Raw genomic sequence first — 26847 nt, 5'->3', positions numbered from 1 at the left:
TTGTTCTGGGACCCCCAAGTGTCATTGTTCTGGACCCCCAAGTGTCAGTGTGTCATTGTTCTGGACCCCCAAGTGTCAGTGTGTCATTGTTCTGGGACCCCAAGTGTCAGTGTGTCATTGTTCTGGACCCCCAAGTGTCAGTGTGTCATTGTTCTGGGACCCCCAAGTGTCATTGTTCTGGGCCCCCAAGTGTCAGTGTGTCATTGTTCTGGACCCCCAAGTGTCAGTGTGTCATTGTTCTGGGACCCCAAGTGTCAGTGTGTCATTGTTCTGGGAGCCCCCAAGTGTCAGTGTGTCATTGTTCTGGGAGCCCAAGTGTCAGTGTGTCATTGTTCTGGGACCCCCAAGTGTCAGTGTGTCATTGTTCTGGACCCCCAAGTGTCAGTGTGTCATTGTTCTGGGACCCCCAAGTGTCAGTGTGTCATTGTTCTGGACCCCCAAGTGTCAGTGTGTCATTGTTCTGGACCCCCAAGTGTCAGTGTGTCATTGTTCTGGACCCCCCAAGTGTCAGTGTGTCATTGTTCTGGGACCCCAAGTGTCAGTGTGTCATTGTTCTGGATCCCCCAAGTGTCAGTGTGTCATTGTTCTGGACCCCCAAGTGTCAGTGTGTCATTGTTCTGGGACCCCCAAGTATCAGTGTGTCATTGTTCTGGATCCCCCAAGTGTCAGTGTGTCATTGTTCTGGACCCCCCAAGTGTCAGTGTGTCATTGTTCTGCACCCCCAAGTGTCAGTGTGTCATTGTTCTGCACCCCCAAGTGTCAGTGTGTCATTGTTCTGGGCCCCCAAGTGTCACAGAACGCCCATTAGCAGCGCGTTTCTGCGCCGTAGCGCTCTGCACACCCTGTCGTCACTTTATAAACAACGCTCAATAATAAACTGTCCCCTCCGGCACTCTTGTATCAAAATATCATTTTTCCAAGCCACACATCACATCAGGTCTCTCGGCACGGGACGCCATCATTAAATATGAGGAGTCAGGCGGAACATGGCTCCCCCCCCCCCACATCTGGAACTTCAGTCATGTCAACCCCAGCAGACCCCAGAGGGTCCTTCCCTGCCCTCCCTGACCTCACACCTTCCTGTCTCATTTCCTCTTCTTGTTTTATGGCCTCTACCTTCCTTCCTCCGACAGATTGATCAGCCGGCATCAAACACCGTCCAGCAAACACGGCAGCTGTGCAAAAATCAGCTTCTCCATTTACTCTAATCCCTTTGAATCAAACAGCTGCATTCAGCAGGCTTTTCACAAGGGCTTTTAGTGGGGGGGGCTGCAGCCTCCTGTCACATGACACTTTGAGGCAAAGGCATTGGATTAACAGCAGCACCCCAAATAGAACCTCAACTTGACTACCTTTAGGGGCCAACTCCACCCAAATCTGATATCTGCGAGGCTATTTGCCAATAACATCAAACCCCGGATTCTGGAAATTCTCGAAAATTCAAGAGATATGCCTTTTCAGGATTCCCAGTTCCATCCAACTGTCAAAGCCAAATGATGACGTCATGCCCCTCCCCCCACACCTGGGGGTCTTCCTATGATGCAAAATTGGGCAAGAAAATCTGTGAGGGGGACACCTTCACCATGTGAAAGCCATAGAGAAAACTAATACTATTTAATGCATGCCAAAGTGGCCTCTCAGTGGTTCGAACCCCCCTGACCCCCCTCCTTATCTACGCCCCTGGATGAGACCAAAGTCAAGCGTTTTGGCATCAACTCATCTCACCGTGTTTGGAGGAGGAGGAATGCTGCCTATGGCCCCAAGAACACCATCGCCGCCGTCATACATGGAGGTGGAAACATTGGCCCAGATTCTCAAAGGGCTTACGACGGCGCAACGCCATGTACGCCGTCGTAAGTCCTAATCCGGGCCTGTCGTATCTATGCAACTAATTCTTAGAATCAGTTACGCATAGATAACCATTAGATCTGACAGGCGTGAGGCTCTTACGCTGTCGGATCCTAAATGTAATTTTTATTTTGCCCGCTAGGTGTCGCCTCCGTCGTTTTCCCCGTTGAGTTTGCAAATTAGCTAGATACGCAAATTCCCGCGCGGCCGACGCAGTGAATTTACGACGTTTACGTTAGGCTTGTCCCGTCGTAAAGTTGCCCCTGGGTATATGAGGCGCAATCAATGTTAAGTATGGCCATCGTTCCCGCGTCAAAATTTATAAATTTACGTTGTTTCCGTAAGTCGTCCGTGAATGGGGCTGGACGCCATTTACGTTCACGTCGAAACCAATGACGTCCTTGCGACGTCATTTGGAGCAATGCACCCTGGGATATTTTTCGGACGGCGCATGCGCAGTACGTTCGGCGCGGGAACGCGCTTAATTTAAATGCTCCACGCCCCCTACCCGGCTAATTTGAATTAGGCGGGCTTGGGCCGGGTGATTTACGCTACGCCGCCGCAACTTTACAGGCAAGTTCTTTGTGAATAAAGCACTTGCCTGTAAAACTTGCGGCGGCGTAACGTAAATGACATACGTTACGCCCGCAGAGTTTTACGCCCATCTACGAGAATCTGGGCCATTATGCTTTGGGCATGGGCGTCCGCTGAATTTTTTTCAAGGAGGGGCGCTACGGCAGCGGCAATACACAGTCGCATTTAACCCTTTCTTCAAATGCTAGCGGGGGTTAAAAGCGGCCCGCTAGCGGCCGAAGAGCACGGCTAAAACAATGCCGCTTTACCAATAACGCAGCCAGCTGGCAGTGTGAAATATCTCTTGAGATAATTCAGCTTCACTCCATGCCCATATAAATATAGCCTAGAGAATATACAGACCCCCCCTTCAGCACAGATGGAACCCCCTTCAGCACAGACCCCCCATTCTGCACAGACCCCTACATTCAGCACAGATGGAACCCCCTTCAGCACAGACCCCCCATTCTGCACAGACCCCTACATTCAGCACAGATGGACCCCCTTTAAGCACAGACCCCCCCTTCAGCACATACCCCCCTTCAGCACATATGGACCCCCCCATCCCATTCACTACCTCAGATCAGCCCTCATCGGGGCACAGGCACAGCAGGTTCCCTCCCCTTGTGTACACATAAACACTGGAGGGGGAGGCGGCTTCACTCTGCTCGCTGTGCCTGTGTGACATTCGGCCCGGGACCGCTCAGGCAGCCCGCAGCCACAAAACTCTTCAACACCTTCTCCATTTTCTAGGGGGGGGGTCAATTGCCCCCCCTTGCCCTATGGAGCGGACGTCTATGGCTTTGGGGGTGTTTTCCTGCTAAGGGGACAGGACAACTTCACCACATCAAAGGGTTGAAGAACGGGGTCATGTACCTTCAAATCTTGGGTGAGAACCTCCTTCCATCATCCAAGGCATTGAAAAATGGGTCGTGGATGGGTCTTCCAGCATGACAACGACCCAAAATAAAAAAACACACGGCCATGGCAACAAGAAGAAGCACATTAAGGTCATGGAGTGGCCTAGCCAATCTCCAGACCTTAATCCCATAGAAAATATGTGGAGGGAGCTGAAGGTTCGAGTTACCAAACGTCAACCTCCAAACCTTAATGACTTGGAGAGGATCTGGGGACCAAATCCCGCCTGAGATGTGTGCAAACCTGAAGGCCAACACCAAGAAACGTCTGACCTCTGTGACTGCCAACAAGGGTTTTGCCACCAAGTCACGTTTTGCGAAGGGGTCAAAGGGCATTGGGCGTGGCAGGATAAGAAAAATGATAAGAATGAGAATTGCTTTTACCAAAAATAAAGAGCCGTCACTGCCAATGGTAGTCCTACCCATGATCCTTTGGTCCAAGACCCATGACGTCATCATCGCAGTCCGATCGCCCCGCTCCACGCATCTGCCCGCCGCTATCAAAACTTTTCTTTTTTTCCCCGCTCATGTCCTTTTAACCCCCCGATCCCCACAATGTACTAATTTAGCCGGCGAACTAACTTTGCTCTCAGAGTTTTTCCCTTTCTCTCTCTCCCCTCCCCCTTATAAATGGAATGGAATGTCCGGCCAGCTGATGTCTTTATGTGGGGAGCTAACAAAAGGGAGCGAGAGAGAGGGGGGGCGCACTTGGAATTGGCGTTAACAATGGCTCCTTTATGGAAGGTTGCCCGGGACAATGAACGGGCCGGGGCCTGCGAGGTTTCTCCAGCCTGGACGGAGCACAAATACCGATGGAATAAAATGGAAACGTCAAAAATCTTTGTGTTTTTTACACGTTTATCGCAGGCGAGGGAATGACGATCTGCATTTATGAATGGTGTCCCCTCCCGTCCATCCCCGATAAAGCGGCAGGCGTTGGCGTTGACCCCGGGCGCCGCGAGGATACAACGGTGTAAAGGGTTGCCTGCACTCTGGGTGACCCGAATGTGGCGCTTGCCGTCATTTAAAGGGACCTTTGCTTCCAGGCTAAGAAATCATTTAAAAGATGCTGCTTTATTTTAAAATAATAACAATTAAAAATAATAATAATAATAATAATAAGAAGGATAATAAAAAAACAAATATTGACAATAATAATAATAATAATAATAATAATAATAATAATAATAATAATAATAATAATAAAATGTAAATAATAAGATTTATAAAAAATTATAATAATAAATAATAATAGGGATAATTATAAAATATATAAAATATTGACATTTATAAAAAATATTAATAATATTTTATTATTAATATTTTTTATAAATCTTATTATTTACATTTTATTATTATTGTCAATATGTATATATTTTTTAATTTTAATTTTTTAGACCCAGTTGTTTTTTCCCAAAGAATTGGGTAAAGGCCCACCAACAGAGGCCCGGAGTGGTGGGCAGGGCTATCCTCTGGCCAAGGAGGCGGCCAATCACAGTCCTCCTGCCCCCTTGCAAAGGGTGGGTTTTTCTTCCTAGGCAGCCAATCAATGACCTCTTTTGCTCCCTTCTCCGTCCTGCACTGTTCATCTTGTGCAGGGAGAGCGCAAACCGCTGTAGTCAGGAGAAACGTTCGGCTGGGCAGCTTAAAGGGGCCACCAGCCAGAACTATAGATGTATATTTACATGAGGTGTAGAATGCGTAGGGAGAAACATTCTGTTGGGCAGCCTAAAGGGGCCATTGGCCAGTGCTGCAGATAAAGCAACGTGCTAAGTAATGCAGAAGGAAGGAAGGAATGTTCTGCTGGGCCGCTTAAAGGGGCCAGTGCTACAGATACATTTTAACATGTTAAGGTAGAACTATAGGCAAAATGCTTTTTAGTTTTGAATTTAGTGTGAGAGGGTTATAACCCCTGTCATATTTTTATTTTTCCGCCATCTGTGTCCCATTGCAGAGATTTTCCCCTCACTTCCTGTCCCATGGCCAAACAGGAAGTGAGGGGAAATACCTGCAAATTAAGGGAATTCCTTGAGGACTCCCGGGTCACCAGAACTAGTATCCTCATTGGAAGATTTTCCCTCTATTACTTTTCTGGGGACAACCCAAAATGTGGGATTTTTCTTTTACTTTCACTCTCAATAGTAGTGGTAAACAGGACTAATATAGAGGGTGAGTCTCTTTAACGGGGGTACAGACAGCAATAAAAACAGACCCCCATCTATCTTATTATTATTATTATTATTATTATTATTATTATTAATAATAATATTTTTATTATTTTTTATTATTACTATTATTTACATTTTATTATTATTGACAATATTTATATTATTATCCTTCTTTTTATTATTATTTCAATTTTTTTTATTATTATTTTTGGTATCATCTTAAATGATTACTTAGCCTAGAAGAAAAGACTAATATTTTCATTTTATTTTTTATTACTATTATTTATATTTTTTTATTATCGTTTTTTTTATTGTGGCTGTTGTTATTATTTTTTTAATTATCATTAATATTTTTTTATAAATCTTATTATTTACATTTTATTATTATTGTCAATATTTATATATTTTTTTATTAGCCTTTTTATTATTATTAATATTTTTTTATTATCATTACTTTTTTTTTTTATTGTGGTTATTATTTATTAATATTAATAATATGTTTTATAAATCTTATTTACATGTTATTATTATTGTCAATATTTATATATATATTTTTTTATTATTATTATTATTATTATTATTATTATTATTATTATTATTATTATTCATTTTTTTATTATTACTTATTTTGTATTATCTTTTTTATTGTGGTTGTTGTTAATAAATATCAACAACCACAATAAAAAAGATAATAAAAAAATTGTAAAAAGAATAATAATAATAAAAAGGATAATAAGAAAATATATATAAATATTGACAATAATAATAAAATGTAAATAATAATATTTATAAAAAATAATTATTATTATAATAATAATAAAAAAAAAGAAGGATAATTTAAAAAATATATACATATTGACAATAATAATAAAATGTAAATAATAAGATTTATAAAAAATATTAATATTTTTTATTATTAATAATATTTTTTTTATAAGTGTCAATATTTATATATTTTTTAATTATCCCATTATTTATTATTATTATTTTTTATAAATCTTATAAAACATTGTCGCTTTAACTGACAATTGCGCGGTACAGTGCTCGTATTGCGAAAAACGCTCGTTAACCGCGTTACTCGCAATCCGAGGTTCCACCGTATATATATCTCTGTAGCACCGGCTGGTGACCCTCTTTTAATCTGCCCAGCAGGACGTTTCTCCCTACTGCAGCTGATCGCTCCCTCCCTGCAGGAGAGGAACAGTGCAAGATAAGGAGGGCAGCAGGAGAGGAAATGGATTGGCTGCCGCCGCGTCCTAAGAGGAGGCCCCGCCTCTAGCAAAATGGGGCAGGAGGACTGCGACTGGCCGCCGCCTTGGCCAGAGGATAGTCCCGCCCACCTCTCTTTTCTGCTGCTGTTTGGCGCTGTTGCTTCAGCCAGCAGCCCGGGGAGAGGGCCCTTCCTTAAGGAAATTAACATTCTTCCTTTGGCACAAACAGGCCTGTCCTAATCATCAACCAATCAGAATCCAGCTGCCATTTCTGCAATAGGGAGTGTATAAAAAGGGGGAACCTGATTGGTTAATAGTTAGCAATACAGGCGATGCTTCAAGTCTGACATAAAAAAAAAAAAAAAGGAGGCCTGGGAGTTAGTTAAAGCGGCTCTGCGCATAAATTATAATTCATACGCGCTGCATTTCACACCGCGACAGCGCGGATTCTATTATTATAAAGAAATAACGACTCCTCGCACCTTCTGACGCAGCTTCCTTCCTTCCTACCACCTTTCGCTTTTTTCAACACCCTTTTCCCGGGAAGGATCGCTCAGCTGCAGTCACTAGACAGGGAAATAGGTCATTATCGCTTTAACGTGATGCGTGCGCGTGGCGGTGGGGGGAGGGGCTTTGTTTAAAGTGGACCCGTCATCAGAGATATTAATTCAAGTCAAGTGATGTGTCGACGCAACGCATCCGGGTGTTTATTGCCTTTTGCAGAGATCACAGTACTCCCTGTAAAACGTATATCTGTAGCGCTGGCCCCTTTAAGCAGCCCAGCAGAACATTTCTCGCTACTGCATTACTTAGCTTCCTGCGCTTAACATGTTAAAAATATATCTTTAGTGCTGACCCCTTTAAGCAGCCCAGCAGAATGTTTCACTCCACTGTGTTAATTAGCTTGCTGGACTTATCATGTGAATATATATATCTGTAGTGCTGACCAGTGGGCCCTTTAAGCTGCCAAGCAGAACATTTCTAGTTACTACATTACTTAGCTTCCTGTGCGAAAACATGTAAAAATATATCTGTAGAGCTGACCAGTGGCCCCTTTAAGCATCCCAGCAGAATTTTTCACTCCACTGCATTACTTAGCTTGCTGGACTTATCATGTGATTATATATCTGTACTGCTGACCAGTGGGCCCTTTAAGCAGCCCAGCAGAACAATTTCTCGCTACTACATTACCTAGCTTCCTGCGCTTAACGTGTAAATATATATCTGTAGTACTGACCAGTTGGCCCCTTTAACCACTTCAGCCCCGCAACTATTTGGCTGGCCGAAGACCAAGGCCAATTTTTTCCCGATTCGGCACTGCGTCGCTTTAACTGACAATTTTGCGGTCGTGCGACGTGGCTCCCGAACAAAATCGACATCTCCCCCCCCACAAACAGAGCTTTCTTTTGGTGGTATTTGATCACCTCTGTGTTTTTTTTTTTTGCGCTATTGCCCTGGTTCACACTGGGTACGATTTGGAACGATTTGAGATGCGATTTGACATGTCAAATCGCATCTCAAATCGGCGGCAATTGTCGGCAATGGCACTGTCCTAATCAGTGCGACGCCGCATCTGCGATTTAAAAAAGTAGTTCCTGTACTACTTTTTGCGATTTCGGGCCACGATTTACATTTAATTGCGGCCGAAATCGCGGCAAAATCGCAGCCACAAAATCGCGGTAAAATCGCGCATTTTACCGCGATTTTGAATTCGCAGCAGTGTGAACCTAGGCTAAACTAAAAATAGAGCTACAATTTTGAAAAAAAAAAAATGCAAAATTGTATTACTTTTTGCTATAATAAATATCCCCAAAAAATCATGTAAATATATATCTGTAGTGCTGACCAGTGGGCCCTTTAAGCAGCCCAGCAGAACATTTCTCGCTACTACATTACTTAGCTTCCTGCGCTTAACATGTTAAAAATATATCTGTAGTGCTGACCAGTTGGCCCCTTTAACCACTTAAGACCCGGACCATTATGCAGGTAAAGGACCTGGCCAGTTTTTGCGATTCGGCACTGCGTCGCTTTAACTGACAATTGCGTGGTCGTGCGACGTGGCTCCCAAACAAAATAGGCGTCCTTTTTTCCCCACAAATAGAGCTTTCTTTTGGTGGTATTTGATCACCTCAGCGTTTTTTTTTGTTTTTTTTTGCGCTATAAACTAAAAATAGAGCGAAAATTTAGAAAAAAAATGCAAGATTGTATTACTTTTTGCTATAATAAATATCCCCCCAAAAATATATAAAAAACGTTTTTTTTCCTCGGTTTAGGCCGATACGTATTCTTCTACATATTTTTGGTTAAATAAAAAAAAAAAAAAAAAAAAAAAAAAAAGCAATAACCGTTTATTGATTAGTTTTCGCAATAGTTATACAAATGGGGATAGTTTTATGGCATTTTTATTAATAATTTTTTTTTTTTACTAGTAATGGCGGCGATCTGCAATTGTTATCGTGACTGCGACTTTACGGTGGACACATCGGACACTTTTAACATCATTGTAATTTTTACAGCGATCAGCGCTATAAAAATGCACCGATTGTAAAAATTACACTGGCGGGAAAAGGGGTTAACCCGTAGGTGGGCGCTGAAGGGGTTAAGTGTGACCTAGGGAGTGATTCTAACTGTTAGGGGGGGCGTGGCTTGCCGTGACACGTCACTGATCGCTGTTCCCAATGACAGGGAACAGACGATCAGTGACATGTCACTAGGAAGAACGGGGAGATGCTGTGTTACACTGACATCTCCCCGTTCTTCAGGTCTGTGACCCGATCGCGGGACACCGGCAGACATCGAGTCTGCGGGTCCCACGGTCACGGAGCTCGCGGCAGGGTCGTGTGCGCGGCGGCGCGCGGCCAGCAAATTAAAGGGGACGTACATGGCAGCCGTGCCATTCTGTCTATGTAAATACTTGAGCGGCGGTTGGCAATCTGTTAAGCTGCCCAGCAGAACATTTCTCGCTACAACATTACTTAGCTTCCTGCGCTTAACATGTAAAAATATATCTGGAGCGATGGCCAGTGGGCCCTTTAAGCAGCCCAGCAGATGGCCAGTGGGCCCTTTAAGCAGCCCAGCAGAACGTTTCTCCATCCTGCATTACTTAGAATGCTGCACTTAACATGGCAAGAGATCTGTAGCAGTGGCTGGCGGCCCATCTTCTTTCCACTACGATAGGCCGCCGCCATCTTTGTTTAGGCATCATCCAGGGTCAACCTCTACTACCTGGATTGAGACGCCGACTCAAAAGAAGATACAATCACGGTGCCTGTACGGTTCTTGGCTGTGTTCACAAATGTCTGACACGGATCAGGCCCCTGCAACCCATCACTTTGTCACTCGCTACAAAGTTACAGTGTACAGTATGAGCAGGGCGGCCATCACCAATTTTGGGGGCCCCTTACACAGCATTAGGCAGGGCCCCCCCTGGAGCAGAGAACAGGGGGGGGGGGGGGATATGCTGACGAAAAAAAAACAAGTGTAATCTCTTCTCTCCTCTCTACTGACACGAGAAGACAAGTGGGGGGCCTGGGGACCAGGGCCGTTATCAGGGGGGTACAGGCATCACACCTGTAAGGGGCCCGATGGTCCCAAGAGGCTTGGCTGGCCCCTCTCCCGGATTTCTTTTTTACATTACACCTGTAATGGGCCTGATGGTCCCCAGGGCCCCTTACAGGCCCGGCTGGCCCCTACCCCCCCGCCCGATGGTCCCCAGGGCCCCTTACAGGCCCGGCCGCCCCCCCCTTTTTTTTGCATTACACCTGTAAGAGGCCCGATGGTCCTCAGGGCCCCCCCCCTCAGCCCCCTCCCGTTCTCTGCTCCAGGGGGGCCCTGCCTAAAGCTATGTAAGGGGCCCCAAAATTTGTGAGGGCTGCCCTGTTGGGGACCATCGGGCCCCTTACAGGTGTAATGTAAAAAAAAAAGGGGGGCCAGCCGGTGTAATGCCTGTACCCCCCTGATGGCGGCCCTGAGTATGATTGATTACAAGTGTAATCTCTTCTCTCCTGACGCGAGATGATAAGCGGGGGGGGGGGGCTGGGGACCATCGGGCCCCTTACAGGTGTAATGCCTGTACCCCCCTGATAGCGGCTCTGAGTATGAGTGACAGCCCATCACTTTGTGACTTGCTACAAAGTTACAATCTGCAGTATGAGTGATCACTGGGGGCGGGGACCAATACAGAGGGACAAGCTCCCCGGTGGTGACAGCCCATCACATTGTGACTTGCTACAAAGTTACAGTGTACAGTCTGAGTGATCACCGGGGGGGGGGGAGAGAGACCAGGACAGAAGGGGAAGGACGGCGGGGGACACAGACAATAACACTTGAGAAGCTCCTAAGCCCTCCCCGTGGTACCTAAAAAAAGCATTGGCTGACATCGCAACTCTACTTCCACACAAATGCCTGAATGCTGCCTGAATTCTAAACAACTTCCCCAGCACTTGTAATAATTTACATCAATAAAACAACAGCAGGTAGGATGCCGGGACACTCACCTCTGCTCTGTGACTCCTCTCTCTCACATAGCTCAGAAGCCAGTTCAGCCACACCCACTGTCAGTCTGATTGCAAATCACCAACTGGTGTGTAGGGGGGGGGGGGGATGAATATTTTGAAGAAAGGATTTTTTTTTTAAAGGGAAGCCCCACCCCCCGGAGAATGAGCAGCCGAAAAACATTTAAAAACTGTGTTACCAATTGAAAGGATTGTGAACCCACCTGGGATATTGCTGCATGGCATAAGGATGCAACACAGGTTTGGTGTCACTGCCCCGCCTCCTTCCAAACCTTTGGGCTTCCAATCAGTATCACCAGTGATGGCCGGCGCTGCCCCTCCTCCTAGAGCCTCTAATGCCGCCAAATGACACCCATTGTGAGGCTGGGTTCACACTACTACACTACTTTCATCCTACTTTGCTCTGCTACATTGGTCCTACATCCATCCTACTTTCATGAACAGGATACTACTTTGGTCCGACTTCAATGATATTCAATGGGCCTGAAGTAGGATCAATGTAGGACCAAAAGTAGTACAGGGAGCATTTTCAAAGTCGGACCGACTTGTGTAGGACGCTACAAGACGCTCTCATAGGGAAACATTGAACACAGAGCAAAGTAGGATGAAAGTAGTGTAGTAGTGTGAACCCAGCTTGAAGCATGTATACAGTCAAATGAGATCCAATTCTGGTTTCACCAATGATGGGACACTATTCCTTCCACTGACACCAAGGATGGGGCACTATTCCTCCTACTGATACCAATGATGAGACACTATTCCCCCCACTGACACCAATGATGGGACACTATTGATCTTTTATTGAAAAGAATCAAGCAACCAATTTTATACAAAAGTAAAAAACAAAACTATAGTACAAAACTTCAAACATAAATCCAAGGAATACACATCCGGGTTCAGAATATATACAATATATACACTATACACCACCACCAAAACATTACTACAAAACTATTTACACAAAGCAGCAGAGAGGGCCTAAGAGGCACAACCCGTCACCTATGTACGCAGCCATTTATCAAAAATGTATGAAAAATAATAATCTAGGGTGATAAGAGACAGACAGCCACACCCGGGAAAGAGACTCCTGGCAGTCAGGGAGGCTTGAAACCCCTCCACGCCTTCAGCCAAGCCCCCTGACCCCGCTTGTCTCTCTCAAGCCCCCGAATCTTCCCCACCTCATGCACAATGTCATACACCACCACCTCAACAGGAAGGATTTTTTGCCGAATGCTGACCTGACACCGTGCGTTCCAGGTGAAATAACGGACCACTAGGCTAACTAAAAAAAGTGTATCCAAACAAAAACCTCCACCGGTACTGAATGCTCCGTACACCCACTCGGCATAACCCAGCCTGGAGAGGAAAGGAACACCGAGCGCCCGCCCCACCTGTTTGTACACTTCTATGTTAAAAGGGCAACGAAGCAGAAAATGGTCCATAGTCTCCTCCTCACCTGCACACTCCTCCCGAGGACAACTACGATCCACCCCACTGCGGAATTTCAAATTGCCCCGAACATAGAGCCTCCCATGGAAGCACAACCAGGCCAGATCCCTAAATTTAGGAGGTATTCTATCCAAATTAATTAGTCTCAACCCCACCCTCAAAACTGGGCCTGGGCAATCCCTTAAGGCCAGTGGGTCATGAAAGACTTCGCTCAAGACTCGACTCATAAGGTCTTTCCTCGGAACCGATCTGAGATCTTCAGCCGACAATCGCCACTGCCGCAGTAACTTCAGGCACGGAGCTACATAGGCTGGTAGCTGACCACGATGACCCCTGCGATTCTTCACTTGGCCACCTTCTTCCCAAAGTCGCAGAAAAGGACTAAACCAAGATCTAAATATGCCTGCCCATCCAGGAGGTTCCACTGCAAGCATACTACCAATGTTAAACTTGAGAAATAGCAGTGAAAAGAAAAGAATTGGGTTGACCATACCTAAGCCACCCTCCCTCCTGGATAGGTAGGTGACATTCCTCTTGATGGGGTTCAGTCTGTTCCCCCACAGCATCTGGAAGAACACACTACTGACCCTAGCATAGAGAGACACTGGCAAGATGCAGACAAAGCTGACATACAAGAAGATCGGAATCAGGTAAGTCTTGATCAGATCAACCCTTTCCCTCATAGATAACTTCCATCTCTTCCAGTTGACCACCTTAGCATTGGCAATTTCCAGTCTGCCTTCCCAGTTTTTGAGGCCATAATCGCCGGGTCCAAATTCAATGCCTAGTATCTTAATTCTTTCCCGGGGCACTGGAAAGGTGTCCGGGAGATCAAACCCCTCACCTTCCTTTCCCATCCAGAAAACTTCGCTCTTTTCCTGATTGATCTTGGAGCCTGATGCTTCAGAATACCGTGATGTCAGAGAGACCACCTCCTCCGCCTCATCCGTCCCAGTGACAATCACCGATACATCGTCCGCATAAGCAACAACCCTCAATGGCGGCTCACCCGGGAGCCCCACTGGTACCCCACACAACATGCCGCTCTCTAGCCTCCTGATGAAGGGGTCGATTGCAAACACATAGAGCAGGGGACTCAGGGGACAACCCTGGCGCACCCCGGAGCCAACCTCAAAGGACTGCCCAACCCAACCATTAACAAGAGGGAAGCTTTCTGCCCCCTTATACAAGACTTTCAGCCAATCAACAAAACCACCCGGCAGACCGTACTTACTAAGGAGCAACCACAGGTACTCATGGTTAACACGATCAAAAGCCTTTGCCTGATCCAATGTCAGCAAGTACTTTCCCCAGCCTGCAGCCCTGCACCGCTCCAAGGCCTCCCGGACAGCTAACACCGCTGTGAAGGTACTCCTACCCTGGACCGAACAGTGCTGATGGCGAGAAAGCAAAGACTCTGCTACTGACGACAGGCGCCAGAAAAATATCTTCGCCAGTATCTTTCTATCGACATTAAGAAGGCTGATGGGGCGCCAATTCTCAATCATCGAAGGATCTTTACCCTTTGACAGAAGAATCACAGCCGAGTGCCTCATGGAAGGGGAAAGCACCCCCTCAGCAAGACAACTGTTAAAAACCTCTACCAAATGTGGGGCCAGAATAGACTTAAAGGCTTTGTAAAACTCAGCCGTCAAGCCATCCGGTCCGGGTGACTTTTTGATGGCAAGCTGTTCAATTGCCCTCATCACCTCTTCAACTGTGATCTCCTCCGTCAAATTCATCAATGGAACATCTCCACCATTTAGACCTGGAGTAGAGTCCAAAAAGCTTTCCATCTTGTCACGGTCAAGCTCTTTCCTTCCAAGAAGGTCGGCATAAAAGGACCTCACGACCTCCAGAATCCCTGACCTGGACTTTGTCACGGAACCTGTACTGTCCTTAAGGCCAACGACCGCTTTAACAGCTACACCTTGTTTGCAGTTCTGGTAAGGGTCAGGCGAGTGGTACTTCCCATAGTCCCTCTCCAGAACCAAAGAGGCATGCCGGTCATATTGACACTTCCTGAGAAGGAGTTTCACTTCGGAGATTGCCCCAGGATCTCCTCCTCTCGAGACAAGAATATCCAGCTTCCTCCGCAAACGTTGGTAGGTCATGTATTTATTAAACTGTGTTCTATTGGCTAGGCCCCTGAAGAATCCAGCGATCCTCTTTTTGGTCAGCTCCCACCACTCAGCCTTGCTGCTACAAAAGTCCAGGAGGGTCACCTGTGCCTGAAAGAATTCCTCAAAGGATTGTCTAACATGTTCTTCCTGGAGTAGAGTCGAATTCAATCTCCAGATGCCCTTTCCTCTCTGAGGGGCGTCTGAAGCATTCAGGGCCACAGATAGCATACAGTGATCAGAAAACTCTACTGCCTGCACCACTGGGGGTGAGAAAGCAGAGGCCTCCTTCAAAAAAAACCTGTCTATCCTACTCTGACTATTACCACGATGAAAGGTGAACCCGGTGTCATCCGGGAGGTGCGCAATGTGCACATCCACAAGACCAGCATCCCTAACCATACTATTTAAAAAAACGCTATCATATCCCAGCCTGTCCTTGAAGGCCTTCCTGTCCTTGGGCCTAGTTACTGTATTAAAGTCACCTCCAAAGACCACTTGCCGGGATGTAAAAAGAAATGGCTTGATCCTTGTAAAAAGGCATTTCCTGTCCCACTTTGTGTGCGGCCCATAGATATTAATTAGGCGCAGGTCCTGCCCTCCCACAAGGACGTCTAAGACCATACATCTCCCAATCTCCACCTCAATAACCCGCCGGACAGTTACCATGCCGGTTTTAAACAACACCGCCACACCGCCGTAAGGCTCGGCCGCAAGAGACCAGTAAGATGGACCATACCTCCACTCTCTCTTGGCCATATGAATATCTGCCAAGGAGGTGAGCCTAGTCTCTTGCAAAAATAAAATTTCAGCATCTAATTGGCTGAACAAAAAGAAGGCCATAGAACGAGCTCTCACTGACTTAATGCTGGCGACATTTATTGTCGCCACTTTTAACGGAGGGGGAACCGCCATTTGGGTTATTGGGTGGATTGCTTCTTAGCTCCCCTCTGCTGCTCATCACCAGAAGCCTCCCTCTTTCTTGAGGCCGCCTCCAACTCCATCTCTGACTCAGAGCTCAGCTCTGAAGACGCGCCAGATGACGAAATGTCCCACCTAGAGGACCTACGACGGGTGGAGACATGCACCGGAGCTTCCCGTCCCCGTTCCGTCCTCACCGCCTGCTTCTTCCGCCGCCCAACCTTCCTTCTCTCCTCCAGGTACTTGAGGTCAGCCTCAGAGATGCCCTCATCCCTTGTTTTTTTCTTTGAAGCGACCTTTTTAGTACCCGCTATCACTCCTGATGGGGGGGGTAAATCCGACTTAACAGGGATAGACTTCTGGGGGGTAACTGACTCAGGGGGCACAGACTTGGAAGGTTCTGACACAAGAGGAGCGGGTACAGTAGGCTGGGGGGACACAGATACAGATACAGAAGGAGTACTTACAGACACAGAAGGGGTGGTCACAGGAACTGGGGAGGGAACTGGGGAGGAAACCGGGGAGGGATCCTGAGCAGGACCAGGGGGGTCGGTCACCGCTGAGGAGGATGGTACACCAGGGGCCTCCCCCTCCATCCCGTCCAGCCTTGACATCTCATCCACTACCTCCTTCTCCATATTGTGCCAGGCTTCAGGGCACCTGCTATAAGGGTGGCCAAGTCGCAGGCACAGGTTGCACCTGATCTTCTGGGTGCAGTCCTTGGCCATATGACCCTGACCCCGACACACTGAGCATATCAAGGCCGAACAGGAGGAGCTAAGGTGCCCCTTCTCTCCACAGCGGTGGCACAGCTTCGGCTGACCAGGGTAGAACACGGTCATCCTATCCCTCCCTATGAAAGCCGAGGAGGGCAGGTGACGGACAACATTTCCATCCCTGGCCAGCCTGACTGTTACCGACCATCCCCCAGTCCAGATGTTACGCTCATCTAATATTTTACTGGGTTTGGTCAAAACCTCCCCGTAGTTCCTCAACCAGACCTCCAGATCCCTGGCAGGGACGCTCTCATTGGTGAGGATGATAGTGATCTTTTTTACTGTTGACCGCTGCGAAATTGCAACTGGGGCCAGACTTTCCCATTCGGGTCTTGACCTGCACCGGGCCTCATATCGTTCCCAGAACAGGTCAAGACCCTCTGGCTTGGTGAAACTGACTGTATACTCTCGCGTCCCTGACACATGAATAAAAGCATAGAGATCGTTAACCCCAAAGCCCATTTCTAGAATTAAATCCACCACTGCACGCCTTGCAGGGGGGACTGCACCACCCTCCCATTTCAGGATGACAACATTACGTCTTGGACCCCCAGCAGAAGCCAGAGACCCAAGACCAGATCCCGGGGGGCTCCAGGTAGTAGCTCGTAGGGGAAAACCCTGCTTGGGGGCGGAGCTACCAGGGGCAGAGCGCAACACCTGAGCAAAAGTGGGTTTATTAGGGCCAAGACCCCACACCGAAGTCACTTTATCTGCATGAACAGAGTTAGTATTGTCCATCCCACCTGAACTGGGACCATTGTCCATCCCACCTGAAATGGGACCATTGTCCATCCCACCTGAAACGGGACCATTGTCCATCCCACCTGAACTGGGATGATTTTTATCAGTCACACACACATTCCCATCAGGAACAGTCACTGTTGCTGCTGCAGTACCAGCTGTCGCCTGATGCTGCGCTGTGGAGTCCTGAGCAGCAGTGGGGCAATCAGCTCTGGTCTCAGCATCAGGAGGGTTAATGGGTTCTGCTGGGACTTGCAGTTCCTTCACAGAAATGTCATTTTTTAAACGGATCTCCTGCTGCATTGCAGCCTCAGCAGGCACATTATTACTGCATACATTCTGATTATTGGGCACATTATCAGGCATGGTGCTAGATAGTACAAACACAGTCTTATTCACAACATGGGGCTTAGCTGGCTTCACTTTATCAGGTACACCCTCTGCAATATCTTCATCATTAAAGACCATCCGATCCCCCCGCACAGGAGACTCCATTACCTGGATCACCCTCAACATGCCTCCTGAGTCCTGGGAAGGCATTGGGGTGCTTACCTCTCCCTGGGGGGGCAGGGGGTCAGAACTGGGGGTCTCCTCCTCCTCCTCCATCTTTGTCACCTTTGCAAACCTCCTTTCATTGGAGAACTTTTCCTTGAAAGGACCATCCCTTCCTTCCATTATGGCCACGATGGTCTCCTGGTGATCCACACGGACCTTGGCCAATTGGATCTCTGGATCCATGGATCCGCGTTTCTGGCTATGCAAGCCTTCACGTTGCCTTCGCAGGCGCTTCAGCTCCGCACGTAGCTTGTACAGCTTATCCCTCTCCCGGTTTAGGACTTTTATGCCGGCCACCACTCGCTCCCGAATGGCCTCCGATCCTTCATCCACACCAGGGGCAGAGAGATCACCAGCTGAGGCTTGTAGAGGGGCAGACATGTCAGCAGATGGCCCAGGAGATGACTGAGAGCCTCCAGCAGGGGAGGCCCCGCTGCCCTCCATGGCTTCCCCAGAATGGGGCCAGGAGAGCTGGGATAGATTTCCAGGCAACTCCCTTCTCACACAGCAGCTCCTCACACACCTTCCTCCTCACACACCTGTGCTCCAATGGTGGGTGGGACACTATTCCTCCCACTGACACCAATGATGGGGCACTATTCCTCCTACTGATACCAATGATGGGACACTATTCCTCCCACTGATACCAAGGATGGGGCACTATTCCTCCTACTGATACCAATGATGGGGCACAATTCCTCCCACTGACACCAATGATGGGACACTTTTCCACCCACTGACACCAATGATGGGGCAACATTTCTTCCCACTGATACCAATAACGGGGCACTATTCCTCCCACTGACACCAATGATGGGACACTATTCCTCCCACTGATACCAACGATTGGACACTATTCCTCCCACTGATACCAACGATGGGGTACTATTCCTTACACTGACACCAATGATGGGACACTATTCCTCCCACTGACACCAATGATGGGACACTATTCCTCCCACTGACACCAATGATGGGACACTATTCCTCCCACTGACACCAATGATGGGACACTATTCCTTACACTGACACCAATGATGGGACACTATTCCTCCCACTGACACCAATGATGGGACACTATTCCTTACACTGACACCAATGATGGGACACTATTCCTCCCACTGATACCAATGATGGGACACTATTCCTCCCACTGACACCAATGATGGGACACTATTCCTCCCACTGATACCAACGATTGGACACAATTCCTTCCACTGACACCAATGATGGGACACTATTCCTCCCACTGATACCAACGATTGGACACAATTCCTTCCACTGACACCAATGATGGGGCACTATTCCTCCCACTGATACCAATGATGCAATGATGGGGCATTGAGGCCAGGACAATTTCTACTCCCAATGGTCACAGCCTGCCCCTCCCCCCAAAGTCTGATGGACAGTAAACTGGTCCTTTGTTCAGAAAGTTTGAAGACCCCTTGCACCAGACCATAAAAGAAGGGCGGGGCATGCAGTAAGGGGACTGAAATTCCTTTTAACATTCAAGCCTGATTTTAACTTTCAGCTGGTGTGCATTGGCCGCCGATATAAATATGGACACATTTTGGGTTAGTGTGGCAGGCTGGGAGGACTTTGCATCCGTCTGCTGCTTCCTCAGTAAGCTGTTGACATTTGCAGCGCTCTCCGGATTCTGGCTCGGGGAGGGGATCCTGCGTCAGCACAGCTGTCCGCCTGCATGGGCTGCAGAGGACGAAACGCGCCATGCGGAGGCGCTCCTCCCTCCCCGGGTCCCCAGGCCCGTCATATTCAGGTCAGATGGAGATCTGCAGATCCCGCGTCAGCTGACTTCCTCTGAGCAGATGGACGGATGCTGCTTTCCCACCGCTGGGGGGGGGGGGGGGGGCTCAGCGACTAAGCTTCTCAGCGCAACGCCCCCCCCCCCCCCAATCATCATCCATCCCTGACAGCGACTTTCCTGTATCTCTACATCATCCCCATTCCGAGCCCAGATTTATCATTATTCCGTCGCACGCGACACCCGGAGCGACCAATTTTAGACTTACTAAAAATGACAACTTGATACATTTGTTTCCTTTTCTGCTCCTCTAAAGTAACAATGTGACACAATTTCCATGTATGGTGTCGCACCGTAACATGCACTGGTGTGTAGTGTGCTGCACAGAGCTGGGACAAGGGGGGGCAGGGGGGACAGACGCCCTGGGCACAGTGGCAGAGGGGTGTCCCCTTATCGTGAGCAAGCGCGAGATCAGTGTCTGGCAACCAGGGCTGGGACAAGGGGTGGGCAGGAACGGGAAGACGTCCCAGGGGCTGGGACAAGGGGTGGGCAGGAGGGGAAGACGCCCCAGGGGCTGGGACAAGGGGGGGCAGGGGGACAGACGCCCTGGGCACAGTGGCAGAGGGGTGTCCCCTTATCGTGAGCAAGCGCGAGATCAGTGTCTGGCAACCAGGGCTGGGACAAGGGGTGGGCAGGAACGGGAAAACGTCCCAGGGGCTGGGACAAGGGGTGGGCAGGAGGGGAAGACGCCCCAGGGGCTGGGACAAGGGGGGGCAGGGGGACAGACGCCCTGGGCACAGTGGCAGAGGGGTGTCCCCTTATCGTGAGCAAGCGCGAGATCAGTGTCTGGCAACCAGGGCTGGGACAAGGGGTGGGCAGGAACAGGAAGACACCCCAGGGGCAGGGACAAGGGGTGGGCAGGAGGAGAAGACGCCCGGGCACAGTGGCAGAGGGGTGTCCCCTCATTGTGCGCAATCTTCAGATCAGTGTCTGGCAACCAGGGCTGGGACAAGGGGTGGGCAGGAGGCAAATAAGCCCCAGGCACAGCTGGAAAAAAAAAACACAACACATTGTGCATGCGCAACCGCACCTTAGAAGGTTTAGCATGTTCATGTCCTTTCAAACGTCATTCTAAAAAATATATATATATACTGTATATAAATGTATATTAGTGTGTGTGTATATATATATTTATAGTATGCTGTATAAATATATTTTTTATTTTTATTATTATTATTATTATTATTATGTATAGATATTGAGAGTGAAAAAATTAATTTAGAATCTCATAAACATAAAAATAAAAAAATTGACCCCGATTTATGAGCTCGCTTTTCATTTCTCCAGCTTCCATCGATGACTAACGCGGCGCGCAACGCTCCGTGTCAGCAGTCTTAATTAACAAGCGCTTGTACTCCCAGAAGTGTGATTTTTTTTTTTTGCCGTAAACCACAATCCCCCCCCCCCCCAGTTCCAGGCAGTAAAACACACTTGCTTAATTTTATGGGGCGTTTAAAAATTCCGCAGCCACAGATTTAGGTGCGACGCCCCTCTATGGGAGAGGATTACAGAACTCCCGGCAACGCCAAAAAAATAACAATAAATCGCAATAAGCGTCTACAAAATAGGGGATCGTTTTATGGCATTTTTATTATATATTTTTTTATTAGTAATGGCGGCCATCTGGGTTTTTTATTGTGACTGCGACATACACATCGGACACTTTTGATGCTATTTTGGGACCATTGTCATTTATACAGCGATCAGTGCTATAAAAATGCACTGATTACTGTGTAAATGACACTGGCCGGGAAGGGGTTAAACACTAGGGGCGAAGAAGGGGTTAAGTGTGTCCTAGGGAGTGATTCTAACTGTGGTGGGGATGGGCTACCAGTGACACAACCAGGGCCGTCAGCACCCAAAGCCCCCCCTGACCTCAAAGGTGTCCGGTGGTCCCCAGGGCCCCGGATGGCATCTCACTGCTCACCGATTGGTTGCTAGAGGTTACTGTACAGTAATACTGCTCACTGATTGGTTGCTAGAGGTTACTGTACAGTAATACTGCTCACTGATTGGTTGCTAGAGGTTACAGCACATTATCTCTTCACTGCAGAAGGGCATGATATACATATGAATGCTCCCGTTATTTTCATATGAATGACGGTTATTTACATGTAAACACAGGGTCTGCAGGTGAGTCATCTGTACACAGCAATAGGGCAGAGCTGGGCAGCATTAGTAGAAGCACTTCACACTGAGATATCAGGACACAGCGCAGGAGACTAAAACTTCAAGGGACAAGGGAATTTAAATTGGGAGAGTTGGCAAGTATGAGGCAGCTGCTTTGGGCCCCCACAACAATGACAGGGCCCAGGGCAGCTTCCCCTTATGCCCTGTTGTCGGCCTCAGCTATTTACATATAAATGCTCCCGTTATTTACATATGAATGCCCGTTATTTACATGTAAACACGGGGTCTGCAGGTGAGTCATCTGAACACAACAATAGGGCAGAGCTGGGCAGCATTAGTAGCAGCACTTTGCTCTGAGATATCAGGACACAGTACAGGACGAAAACTTCAAAGGACAAGGGAATTTAAACTGGGATAGTTGGCAGGTATGAGGCAGCCCACAACAATGACAGGGCCCAGGGCAGCAGCCACTTTTACCCTGCCTTAAAGACAGCCCTGCCCACCCCTACACCTTAAAATATCTTCAGTGAGGCAATACGCCTTAATTGATGTAAAGCCAGGATGGTGGAAGAAAGTGGACCAGCTCTTGAAACTTTCCACAAAGTTGTTCCTCACAGCAACGTGGGATTTGGGGCTTCAAGAAAAAGTGTGAAGGAACTTTGAAGGAACGTTGAAGGAATTTTGAAGGAACATGGAAGGAACGTTGAAGGAACGTTGAAGGAACTTTGAAGGAACGTTGAAGGAACGTTGAAGGAACGTTGAAGGAACGTTGAAGGAACTTTGAAGGAACGTTGAAGGAACTTTGAAGGAACGTTGAAGGAATTTTGAAGGAACGTTGAGGGAACTTTGTAGGAACGTTGAAGGAACGTTGAAGGAACTTTGAAGGAACGTTGAAGGAACTTTGAAGGAACGTTGGAGGAATTTTGAAGGAACGTTGAAGGAACGTTGAAGGAACGTTGAAGGAACATTGAAGGAATTTTGAAGGAACGTTGAAGGAACGTTGAAGGAACTTTGAAGGAACTTTGAAGGAACGTTGAAGGAACGTTGAAGGAACTTTAAAGGGATGTTGAAGGAACGTTGAAGTAACGTTAAAGGAACGTGTGAAGGAATGTTGAAGGAACGTTGAAGGAACGTTGAGGGAACTTTGAAGGAACGTTGAAGGAACGTAGAGGGAACTTTGAAGGAACGTTGAAGGAACGTTAAAGGAACGTTGAAGGAACGTGTGAAGGAACGTTAAAGGAACGTTGAAGGAACGTTGAAGGAACGTTGAAGGAGCGTTGAAGGAACGTTGGGGTCCAGATTACCAAGAATAAGAAATGCTGTGCAGAGTTTATAAAAAAAAAAAGACAATGTTGGGTTTTAAAACAGCTGAGTAGACGCGACTGCCAGTGGCGGGTTAGGGGTTAATGCGTCGGGCTGCGTGGTTTCCATCTGTGAAATTACTTCTCAGATCAGGATAAAAAAACGAGGCCAGACTGAGAGTCATTTTCATAGAGGAAGTCGGAGCTCCACCAGACGCTCCCAGCGCTGAGCTTACTTCCTTTCTACAACCGCTTTTCTGATCTCCAAACTACAAACATGTCACTTGCTTGTGTCGCGAAAAAAAAAATATCCCGCTACCTTTTCATGCCGCAGAGCTTGTAATTTTTTTTTTTGGCTCCTCAAAGCCTTCGCGCTCGGAGTAATGAGACGGAGATGGCTGGAGGTTTCGAAACGACGGGGTGACTTGCGTGGTTGAAATCAAACTGAATCACAAAGCGGGTTTTTATAGTATTCTGGGACTCCAAAATACAGATAGATCTATATTTATATATATAGAGAGAGTAGATAAATATATAGATATAAATAAATATAGAGTAAACAAATAACCAGGGGACTCAACTGTGAGAGAGTGACGCCAAGATGGTGGCATGGTGGGAGCTGGAGGAGGCGGAGACGCAAGATAATGAAATAAAAATGGGTTCTGTAAAAAAAAAAATATTAAAGGCAATAATGAGTTACTCGAGAAGCCAATTAGTGATCTTTGCTTTTTGGGTGGAGTTTGGACTTCGAAAGCACCGGTTGGACTTCATGAGCCTCTTTTTGGCCCCATTTTTGAGTGAAGTTTGGACTTCAAGAGCCACATTTGGACTTCATGATCCTCTTTTTGGCGCCATTGTTGAGTTAAGTTTGGACTTCAAGAGCCTCGTTTGGACTTCATGATCCTCTTTTTGGCCCTATTTTTGAGTTAAGTTTGGACTTTAAGAGCCTCTTTTTGACTTCATGAGCCTCTTTTTGGCCCCATTTTTGAGTGAAGTTTGGACGTCTAGAGCCTCGTTTAGACTTCATGATCCTCTTTTTGGCCCGATTTTGAGTAAAGTTTGGACTTCAAGAGCCACGTTTAGGCTTCATGAGCCTCTTTTTGGTCCCTTTTTTTTAGTTAAGTTTGGACTTCATGATCCTCTTTTTGGCCCCATTTTTGAGTGAAGTTTGGACTTCAAGAGGCCTCCACTAAGGTCCCATTTACACTTCTGTAAACGGAGCCTTAGTGGTGGCCTCTTGAATTCCAAACTTCACCCAAAAATGGGGTCAAGAAGAGGCTCATGTACTTTTTGGAGTGACAGGCTTCAGGCAACACTATGCTTGTATTATCTTGAATTTTTGGGTAAAGTTGGACTTTAAGAGGCCACCATTAGGGTCGCATTCCCACTTCTGCTGAAGTCTATAGAGGCCAAAAAGAGACTCATGTACTTTTTGGAGTGATGGGCTTCAGGTGACACTACATTTGGGTGATCCTTGGTTGTTGTGAGCTTCAGGCAACACTACTACGTTTGGGTAATCTTTGATTTTTGGGTGAAGTTTGGGCTTCAAGAGGCCACCACTAAGGCCACATTTACAGAAGTGTATATGGGGCCTTAGTGGTGGCCTCTTGAAGTCCAAACTTCACCCAAAAATGGGGTCAAAAAGAGGCTCATTTACCTTTTGCTTAAAGTTATTTAAGAGGCCACCGGCACTGATTATTCTACTGGTGAAGCTTCAAATTATTTAAGAGGCCACCACTAAGGCTACTGGTAAAGCTTCAAATTATTTAAGAGGTCACCACTAAGGCCCTCTTTCTGCTCCTGCTCCTTTCTCTGTAACTCTCCTTTCCTGAAATACTCTGCACTGCTGGAGGACTCTGCTCCTTCCTCTATAACTCTCCTCTCCTGAAATACTCTGCTCTGCTGGAGGACTCTGCTTCTTCCTCTATAACTATCCTCTCCTGAAATACTCTGCTGGGGGACTCTGTTCCTTCCTCTATAACTCTCCTCTCCTGAAATACTCTGCTCCTTCCTCTATAACTCTCCTCTCCTGAAATACTCTGCTCTGCTGGAGGACTCTGCTCCTTCCTCTGTAACTCTCCTCTCCTGAAATACTCTGCTCTGCTGGAAGACTCTGCTCCTTCCTCTATAACTCTCCTCTCCTGAAATACTCTGCTGGAGGACTCTGCTCCTTCCTCTATAACTCTCCTCTCCTGAAATACTCTGCTCTGCTGGAGGACTCTGCTCCTTCCTCTATAACTCTCCTCTCCTGAAATACTCTGCTGGAGGACTCTGCTCCTTCCTCTATAACTCTCCTCTCCTGAAATACTCTGCTGGAGGACTCTGCTCCTTCCTCTATAACTCTCCTCTCCTGAAATACTCTGCTCTGCTGGAGGACTCTGCTCCTTCCTCTATAACTCTCCTCTCCTGAAATACTCTGCTGGAGGACTCTGCTCCTTCCTCTATAACTCTCCTCTGAAATACTCTGCTCTGCTGGAGGACTCTGTTTCTTCCTCTATAACTCTCCTTTCCTGAAATACTCTGCTCTGCTGGAGGACTCTGCTCCTTCCTCTATAACTCTCCTCTCCTGAAATACTCTGCTGTAGGACTCTGGTCCTTCCTCTATAACTCTCCTCTCCTGAAATACTCTGCCCTGCTGGAGGACTCTGCTCCTTCCTCTATAACTCTCCTCTCCTGCAATACTCTGCTGGAGGACTCTGCTCCTTCCTCTATAACTCTCCTCTCCTGAAATACTCTGCTCTGCTGGAGGACTCTGCCCCTTCCTCTATAACTCTCCTGAAATACTCTGCTCTGCTGGAGTGAACAGGTTGCAGTCTCTGACTCCCTATCAATGTTATTTTCTGACACGCTCTGTATTGGGAGCAGTGATCTGATTGGACATAGGATTTTCCATATTAGCACATAATTGATGCCACGGGGTAGCAGTAACAATGGCGTCTGGCGGTATAATATTCATGTACTGACTGCCCTCCGAGTCAATATACAGTTCATTATATCACACATGGCGGCTTTGTTCAGTCACTTAATTGACCTGTGCAGGGCAGCGCGGCGTATTGACGGAAATGATCGATAACGCACATCAGGCTCGTGAGAGAGGAGGAGGGGGGAGGGGGTTATGTTCCGCCAGAGCTATTTCCAAACGCCAACAGAAATTGCTGATATGAATTACAAATTTGTGTGGAGTCACCCCCTCCCACCAAATAACAGCAGTGCGGTGCCTGCGTTGGTGTTCCCAGCTCCGCCCACCCATCCCGTACATTGAGAAGGCTCCCGCCCCCATCGTATTTGTTTTATATTACAGAAGATGCAGCAGGAGGAGTGAGACTCAGTAAGATGGCTCAGTAGAGGAAAAGGGACAATACTGGGAGCTCTGGTGAGGGTTAATTTTTAGATAAATTTAAAGGGGTGCTCTAGTTTTTTTTTTATTCTATTTTAAATGTCATAAACACAAAAGTCCATTTGGGACGCAACGCGTAGGCTGGACGTGGCTTGTGACATCATTGCACTGGGCAGGACTACTGTTGGACTCATTTGTAATAGAGACATACCGAGATGCAGATTTTTGTCTTTTAATTTGTGAGTTTTACTTTTATTGCTTCCATTAATAAAATATAAACAGTGAGTGAGCACTATGTGAATAAAAATGTGAAGTAAAAAACCCGTCGGCATGGCTTGTGACATCATCACGCTGAGAGGGACTACTGTGGGTCTCAAAGAGATCTAACCTCAGTAACATTTGTAATAGTGACATACTGAGAGGCTGATTTTTGTCTTTTGATTTGAGATTTTTACTTTTTTTGC

At 47.2% G+C, this 26847-nt stretch overlaps 1 protein-coding gene across 2 annotated transcripts in view; it reads right to left on the bottom strand.

Annotated features, from left to right (window-relative positions):
* PEA15 (proliferation and apoptosis adaptor protein 15) overlaps positions 1 to 26847 on the bottom strand; it is a 102307-nt gene that overhangs the window by 47179 nt on the left and 28281 nt on the right. The window contains exon 1 of one of the 2 annotated variants that reach the window (XM_040332590.1): positions 11214 to 11293. The exons of the other annotated variant lie outside the window; for it this stretch is intronic. The gene's annotated coding sequence lies outside the window, so the exon portion shown is untranslated. Of the gene's footprint in view, positions 1 to 11213; positions 11294 to 26847 lie in introns of those variants that run through there. 2 annotated transcript variants of the gene reach the window in all.

The sequence above is a fragment of the Rana temporaria genome, chromosome 13 (assembly GCF_905171775.1).
Source record: "Rana temporaria chromosome 13, aRanTem1.1, whole genome shotgun sequence".
NCBI lineage: Eukaryota > Metazoa > Chordata > Amphibia > Anura > Ranidae > Rana > Rana temporaria.
The sequence above is the reverse complement of the archived record's forward strand: the minus strand, read 5'-3'. Positions and strand labels throughout refer to the sequence as shown.